Raw genomic sequence first — 9,094 nt, 5'->3', positions numbered from 1 at the left:
GATTTTTGGGGAGCCTGCTCCTCAACTGTAACTATTTCCATTCCGGGCGGTACATCGATCTTGGTTTCAGGCTGACGCTCGGTGAGCTGAGCGATGAAGTCTGCAACCGCCTGGCTTTTCATGGCGGTTCGTGGTTTGTAATCTATGTCAAACTCGCTGAGTTCAATGGCCCACTTGCTGAGGCGCCCCGAATGTTCAGGGTTCTGCATTACTTGTCTCAGTGGTTGATTGGTTAACACATGGATTGTATGGGCTTGGAAGTACTGGCGGAGGCGTCTGGCGGCAACGATGAGTGCGAGAGCAAGCTGCTCCAAAGGAGGATACAGTGTTTCTGCTTCGTTTATGCCCCTACCGGCGTAGAAAACTGGGAGCTCGTCCTGGCCCTCTCGCCGGACGATAGCGCAACTCACCGCTGACTGAGACACCGCTAGATAAATGTACAATGTTTCTCCTTGGACATGAATGGAGAGGAGTGGAACTGCCGCCAGGTATTCCTTCAGGTCTTGGAACGCCGCCTGGCACTCTGGGTTCCAATCGATGACCTTCTTGTGGGTTGTTTTGAGGACTTTGAAAAATGGGGCACATCTGTCAGTCAGTCTGGAGATGAATCGAGACAGGACGGTTAGCTTGCCCTGGAGGCATTGGACGTGCACCTTACATTCTGGGTCCTTCAGGTTGAGGATGGCCTGTACCTTGTCAGGGTTAGCCTCGATGCCCCGTTCACTGGCAATATATCCCAGAAATTTGCTGGCGGTGACGCCAAAGAAACATTTCTCCGGGTTGAGGCGCATGCCGTAGGCCAAGAGGATGGTTATTATGATTTTCAGATTTGCCACATGTCCGCTGGCCTTTATACTCTTGACCAACATGTCGTCTATGTAGACCTCGATTATCTTGCTCAGATGTTCCGCGAACATGGCGTTCATCAGCCGCTGATAAGTTGCCCCCGCGTTCTTCAGACCGAAAGGCATCACATTGTAACAATACAGGCCTTTGTCGGTGGTGAAGGGTGCATTCCTGGTCGTCGGGAGGCATCCTGATCTGGTTATAACCGAAAAAAGCATCCATCATGCTGAGAAGCTCGTGTCCAGCGGTTACGTCGACGAGTTGATCGATGCGAGGTAGTGGGAAGCTGTCTTTCGGGCATGCCTTGTTAAGGTTTTTGAAGTCGACGCACATCCTCCACTTGCCGCTTGCCTTTTTTACCATAACCAGGTTGGAAATCCACTGGGGATAGATGACCTGGCGGATGAACCCAATGCCTTGGAGCTTGGCAACCTTCTCTCTGATAGCGCGGTACTTCTCTTCGTCGAAGGCTCTGCGTTTCTGTTTGATAGGGTAGAAGGATGGTTTGATGCTTAACTTGTGTGAGATGATTTCAGGGGAGATACCTGGCATGTCTGCATATGACCAGGCAAAGACTGTAGCGTTGTCACATAGGAACTGAGTGAGCTCCGCCGCCAGCTTTGGGTCCAATTGAGCGCCTATGCGGACCGTCCGAGATGCTGACAACCCTCAGTGATGTTTCTAGGTTGACCGGCTCCTTCCTTACATACTTCTTTCCGTCCTCCCTGGGGTCCTCAAAAATGTTTGGTGGCGGTGCCTGACTGCCTACCGCTAGGATCTCGTGGCGGCGGGCTGATTGTGATATGGTAGTAGAATAACACTCGCGTGCCAATTGTTGACTTCCTCTGACACATCCTGTGCCGTTGGGTGTGGGGAACTTCATGAGCAGCATGTACCCGGCGATGATGCACTTGAGTTTGTTGAGCGCTGGCCTACCAATGATGGCGTTGTATGAACTGAAACAATCGACAACTCCGTATGTATTGCAGCCATACATGGACTAGTACCCATAACGAGCCGCATATAGTCAGAGCCTAGCGGTTGCGTGACGTGACCGGAGAAGCTGAGCAGTGGTTCAAGATCTTGGAGCAATTTTCTGTTCCGCTTAAGGTCGTTGTAACAACCACTGAATATAACGTTGACAGCGGAGCCGCTATCAACCAAGATTCTTCCCACCGACATTTTGCCTAGAATAGCGTCGATCAAGAAAGGATCGTCGTGGGGCAGATGTACTCCCCGTTCCTCCTCCTCTGAGAAGGTAATGGGTTCCCAACCAGACCTTGGGAGTTTGGTGGATCTTTCGTAGCGGATGTTGCAGACTTCCTTTGGGTGATTAGCTCGAGCATAACGCTTTCTAGCTCTGTGAGAAATGCTGGTGATTGGAGCACCTCCGTCGATTGTGTTGATGCGGCCCATGGGCTCAATATCGGCGATCACAGGTGCTTGGCGCACCTTGAACTGCTCAAGCTTGTCGTCACGGTACAAGGTCTCAATGGCTGTTTTGAGGGCGTTGCAGCTGTTGGTATTGTGACCGCTATCCACGTGGTATTTGCACCACCTGCCGGTGTTTCTTGGCTTTCCTGTGTTTGGGTATTTTCCCGGGGGCGGCGGTGGGATCTGATCCTAGCACTGATTGTATATTTCTTCATACGAAGCCGTGAGGACTGTAAATACTGCATACCGCTGGGAAGACTCAGTATGTTTGTTGCGGTTGTCCCCATGGGATGGGCGGTTTCCCTTGTAGTGTTGGTCCTTTTGCCGCTTGTTTTGGTTCTGACCCTGCTGCCACTCTCTCTTCTTGTCAGTTGGCGGTGTGGAGGTTTTATTAGCGGTCCCCTGCTGACTGGAGGAGGGTTGTGTCGACTTTGCTAGCGCAGCTGGTGGCGGTGGGGTCTCCCCATATGTGATGAATTCTGCCTGGGCATGAATGATCGCCTCACTCATGAGGTGGTCGTATACCGCATTTGGGTGATTGTAGTTGAGGTGATAGAGAAATGGCCCTTTGAGGAGTCCCTGCTTAAAAGCCGCCGAAGCCATTGTTTTATCAAGATCACGGCACTGAGATGCTGCCGCTCGCCACCTTGTGACGAACGCCTTCAGTGTCTCCTCCATACCCTGCTTGACGTTGAACAGTTGGCTTGTGTTGTGGTGCCCGGCGGACAGTAGGATGAACCGAGAAAGGAAAGCATGCGATAATGCCTGAAATGAGTCAATGGATCCCGACGGGCATTCGCAGAACCAATTCATTGCCTCATTGTCCAGCGTTTCACTGAACAAGTGGCACATGGTGGCGTCATCGAATCTCTTGTTGTTGGTGACTTTCTTGAAGGTGTCCATATGGACGAAGGGATCAGTCTTACCGCTGTAATGTGACATTTTAGGGGTCTTTGCATACGCCGGTCTGACGGCCAGCAAAATTGCAGCGGTAAATGGTCCTGGCTGGCCGCGAAAAGTGGGTTTGAAGCTGGTGCCGGGGTGCCTGATTCCGCCCGGATTAACCGTTGTTCCAACTGCTGCATCTTTTCCAGTATTTGAGCGGTTGCATCGCCGGCGGGGTCTAGCGGGGTATTCCGCTGAACTGATCCTCGCCTGGGAACGGGTGGGTTTCCCTCTGTTCTCACCCGAGGTCTCGAGCGGTGGGTGTGCAGTGATGACTCCGCCTCTTGTTCCAACATTAGCTGGGGTGCAGGGGGTGGTCCCATTTCCGCTAGCTCTGGTGGGCGCAGCGGGACCTACATGTGTACGACCGGTGCTGGTACCAATGCTCCCGTGCTGGGTCGGCTATGCCTGGTGCTTCGTGACTGCTCACTTCGTGCCGGGTTGGCGATTGCCTCCAGCATTTTCTTTAGCTCATCGAAGCGGGACACAAGCGTGGCCACCTGCCTCTGGGCTTCGGCCTTTTCCTTGCGCTCTTGTTCACGTTCTCTGTTTGCCTTGTGAAGATCCGCCAGTGCCAACTCATATAGGGAGGCGAGGTCTTGGCCTGGCGGGCGGCTGCTACTTGGGTTTGTCTCACCGCCGGCGTTGACCGGGGTGGTGAATAACCCGCGGTTGATGCCTACTGCTGGGTTGGTGGGTTGGGGAATGGCGGATTGATCTGCCTGCTCTTCAGCGTTCCCCCGTTGTCGTTAGTCATGGTGATTGTGGCAGGATGACCTCTTGTTCAAGGGTTCCCACAGACGGCGCCAATGTTAATGCTCAAGTCCGGCGGTAGCAGATACCTTGCTTAACGTGGGTCCGGTGGGCGGACCGCTACTCCTAGGATTAGATGATTCCTGTTTGCTGCAACACAATAGACAGGGCGTCAGAGGGAGACCGAGCTGGGCGGTCTTCACTGCTCCGATGCCTAAGTCAGTCACTGTATGGACAGCGTAACAATAAACGAGTAGTAATTGCGTAATTAATGAGGAGAGAGGAGAGAACCTTTTATAGTTGAGGAAGAGGTTGATCTTCTTCTTGTTTCCGATGTGGGACTGATGTGCTTCGATTCCCAGCATCTGGAGCTTCTGATGCTATATTGACGCGGCGCGTCAGCGGTGATCTGGGGCGGTCCAGGGCTTAAGCGGTAGCGTGCCTGGCCGTGCCTTTGCAGGTCATCCCCTTGGTGGGAGTCGGTACCTCTGGCGGTACAATGAGCGTGGCTCATTATAGCTAATTATGCTCGTTCTGGCACATGTAGGTACAGGTATGAACATGGGGAACTGGATGCACTACATCAATCTCCAGTGACATGCAATAGTCATTAAACGTTTTTGATGTAAACTCCCCAGCATTATCAAGTCTAATTGACTTAATAGGATGATCTGGGTAGTGAGCCCGTAAACGGATAATCTGGGCGAGGAGTTTAGCATAAGTAGCATTCGAGTGGACAATAGCGCGACATGTGACCAGCGTGTCGACGCATCAACCAATACCATAAAGTATTTAAAAGGTCCGCATGATGGTTGAATTGGTCCACAGATATCCCCTTGGATTCTCTGTAAGAACAGAATGAGTATTGTAGGATCCTTTGCGTAGGACGGTCTCGGTCCTAATTTCTCGAAGGAGCAGGCTTTGCAAAATGAGGGAGGGGCCTTAGAAGCAACTAATGAGGATTTTGGTGGGGCCTGAGCATCTGTAGCGCTATTAGAAGCAAAATGTGTGACTACATCTCCCATCATGGCATTAGAGCCATGGAAATTGGTGTGTGTGGCGTCATGGCCACGAGGAGAGGCAATCCTGGCGTCATCACATCGGACTTGGGTAGCCCTATGGCGCCCCAAGACGGCTGCAGTGCCAGAAGCTGCAATTGTTGCGATCTTACTAAGTCCAGGAATCAATTTTCGATTCTTGCTTCTTCTCACTCTGAAGAATGGATGTCCGTGTGAAGTTTTTGATATACGGAGCATCATGTCACGACCATGGTGTCCCAGTCGGTCATGCCAAGCCAATATGCGTCTGAATCCAAGAGATCTTCTCTTATGACATTATTGGATTCAATTGGTCGAATTGTAGTGACATAAAGTCCACTAGATTGACACATAAGCTTCTCTAAGATGCGCTTTCGTCCGCAATCATTAGAGGTAATGCAAAGGAACTCCTTTCCGTTCTCACTATGCGTTTCCTCATAGAATCCGTTGGTTCTAATATCTTTAAAGCTCAATAAGGTTTGATTTACCTTAGGAGTGTAGAGAGCTTTAGTGACTTTAATCAAGGTGCCATTTGGCAATAGGAATTGGGCAATTCCATATCCTTAAACTAAACCTGATGGCTCAGCCATAGTAGTCACAGAGGAATATGTAGGCAACATCTCTAAGAATAATTGTCTATGTCGTAGAATGGTGTGCGTAGTCGCACTATCCGCAAGACATTGTAGTTCATCCATTCCTAAAAGAAAAGCTCGTAATTAAAAAGGAGTCATAAAGAAAAGAACTCAACTTTTATTAATAAGCCAAACAGAATTACATCATCGTTTCTTTAACCAAATAAAATCTAATCCAATAAACTAGTTAATGCAAAACAATGGTAGTCGTCTAACTCCTTTCGGTAATTCCAATGTAAATGTGACCAGGTGAGTAGAGAGATGTCGGTGGAGCGAGGCTCACTTAAGTACCACTTATCTCAAAACCTTCCTAGAGATCACACTCACATTGAGTACCCCTACTTTGAAGAAAGACTAATAGCATTGGCATCTACTACAAAAATAATATGGTAATTGCCTACATCTCTTGGAAAATAAAAAGACTTAATCAAAATCGCCAGAATCTGGGTCTTGATCCTTGTAGTCTTCCACCCTTAGATCGAGATCGCCATCTTGATCTTCTTGTTCCATGTAATTTACCTCCCTTGCTTCACGATACGTCTTGTATGCGTTTGCAACATTCTGGGATGCAATACACTTCTTTGCCCAATGTCCACTTGATCCACATCGAAGACAAACATCTTTATGGTCAGGCTCCCTTGATCGAGATGCTTTTAGTGCATGATTTGGACGACTATTACTCTTGGTGGTGTCACCACCATAGCCGAAGGCTCCGCCTCTCTCTCTCTTCACACGTTGACCTCCACGGTTTCGTGCACGCCTCTCTTGGTGATTTCCTTCCTCTTTAGGGCAAGTATATAGACCAGAACGTCTAGAATTGTCCCTACTCTTAGGGTTTCGCTCCTTGCGACCTCCCTTGGGGGCGCGACTATAGTTAGACTCCGGAATAGAGTTAGTTCCCACGGGTCTAGCATTATAGTTCTTCACAAGTATGTTGTCATGCTTTTCAGCTACGTTCATGGCACCAATAAGCTCATGAAACCTTGTGATATGTCCTGCTTTCACATCAATCCGATAATTCTTTGAAATCATCAGGGCAGAGACGGGGAAGGTAGAGAGAGTCTTCTCTATCAACATCGTATCGGTTATGGCTTGGCCACAAAACTCCATCAGGGACTTGATACGAAGAGCTTCCGAGTTATAATCAAGCACATACTTGAAATCACAGAAGCGGAGGCTATGCCATCGTACTTCTAAATCAGGAAGCAGAGAGTCACGAATGTTGTCAAATAGCTTTCTTGGGTCTTCCTCATTGAGGTATTCACTTTGGAGCGCGTCATTCATGTGCCTTGTCATGAGAATGATGGCTTTAGCTTGATTTGCTTCAAAAGCAGTAGCTTGCTCAATGGAGAGCACGTTCTGACTAGGCTCTTGGATGGCTTCCAGAAGTCTATCAGCCTTAAGATGTTGGCGCACATCTCGGACCCACCTATGGTATCCTGCACCAGTTGTCTCTAGTGGAACAAAGTTCAACTTGTTCAGGTAACTCATCTTGAAAAACAATACAAGATTAGAGTTAGTTTCGGAGCGAAAAAGGCTACCACGAAAAACTATTAAATTTCTGAGCGTAGTCGCTTCCAAGAAATTAGGGATTTTCTGAGCGTAGTCGCTTCCAAGAAAATCTGATTCCAAGAGGGGTTTTAGATTAGATCGAAACAATGATGTATGTGGTCGATCGTTTTCTTCTCAATAAACTCTAAGTTTGGAGGACTCTACAAGCTCCAAGCTTGGAGTGAGCACGAACCCCCACAGTTCGGCTATTGGTCTAGTGGAACAAAGTTCAACTTGTTCAGGTAACTCATCCTGAAAAACAACACAAGATTAGAGTTAGTTTCAGAGCGAAAAAGGCTACCACGAAAAACTATTAAATTTCTGAGCGTAGTCGCTTCCAAGAAATTAGAGATTTTCTGAGCGTAGTCGCTTCCAAGAAAATCTAATTCCAAGAGGGGTTTTAGATTAGATCGAAACAACGATGTATGTGGTCGATCGTTTTCTTCTCAACAAACTCTAAGTTTGGAGGACTCTACAAGCTCCAAGCTTGGAGTGAGCACGAACCCCCACAGTTCGGCTATTGGTCTCCCCTATGGAGAAGAAAAGGGGGGTAGAATGAGGGATGTTGGAAGTCCCTGAGAAAAAGAAGAAGAAATTGAAAAACTTCAAAAATAGGAACTTTTAGAAAAGTTTACCTTGAAAAGATGCCGGAATTCTTGACCGGAAAATTTGTTAGCTGGGCTGTGCAGTTATACTGCAGGGTCGCTGGGAGGATGTCGCGAGGACCCTGCAAAGATGCCACGAAGACTCTTGTGGGGCCGCAGCGAGGATGCCGCGAGGTCGCTGCAGGGGCAGCTGCGGGGATGTTGTGGGGATGCCGCGAGGACTGTTGCGGGCCGCTGCGAGGATGCCGCGAGGTCGCTGCAAGGGCAAATGCGGGGATGTCGCGGGGATGTTGTGGGGATGCCGCGAGGACTGTTGCGGGGCCGCTGCAAGGATGCCGCGAGGTCGGTGCAGGGGCAGCTGCGGAGATGTTGCGGGGATTTAGGGTTTTTGGTTTTTAGGGCTAGGGTTAGAGCCTCGTGCTGATAACGTGTTGTAGAGAAACTGAATTTGAGAGGAATTTGCTATGTATTCTCATTGATAATAGGGACCTCTTTATATAGAGGATTACAATGCATAGAATCTCAATCATACAAGGAAAGTAATCGTACATTGAATAGGAATCTAGATCCTCATAATTTAACCCTATTACCACTAGAGCAAGTAACCTAGAGTTTGGGTCAAACACAAATTAGAGTTTACTTGAACATCTAATACATTATTTTTATCTATCTAAATTATATAAATAACTTTGTGCATCAAGTTGAAACGAGAATTGTTAACGGTTTTGGATCTGACTTAACAAGCTCCATCTACGAGATTACCTAGCATACTTAATTTAACCGCATTGATAATATTTGGTTGTAGCCTATTTGCTGTTAATCGCACTAATCTTCTTTCTAATTGGTCTGCATATCCTCGACGTCGGCCGTGGACGTGGCAAAATGGTAATAGCAAAAACTAAAGACTAAAGATGAGGTTCTTTAGGGGAACAGTACAAGATTTCCATGACCGGAAAAATCCAAATCCACAAAATCTGAGGAGACAACCACAAATCTGGTTGTTGCGGTCGTGGGCCATTTGACTGAGGGTGGATTAGATATGAGTTGTAAAGTGTTTGGAATCAAATTGACAGCCATGGAATCTGAACATGGACGAGGTTTGTTTTTGTAGTATAAGACAAGAGTGATCGACTTACAGGTGTAACTCCGGCAATGATTGACATGAAATGAAATCATTTGTGTCGTGTGAATCATAGTCACTACTTCCTCGTTTTGGTGTTGAACCAGTTTCTCTCACTTTCGCAAAAATCTGAAGTTTATATTTTCTACCAATGCGTGTTCATACTCCATA

The sequence above is a fragment of the Rosa chinensis genome, chromosome 5 (assembly GCF_002994745.2).
Source record: "Rosa chinensis cultivar Old Blush chromosome 5, RchiOBHm-V2, whole genome shotgun sequence".
NCBI classification, from domain to species: domain Eukaryota; kingdom Viridiplantae; phylum Streptophyta; class Magnoliopsida; order Rosales; family Rosaceae; genus Rosa; species Rosa chinensis.
The sequence above is the reverse complement of the archived record's forward strand: the minus strand, read 5'-3'. Positions refer to the sequence as shown.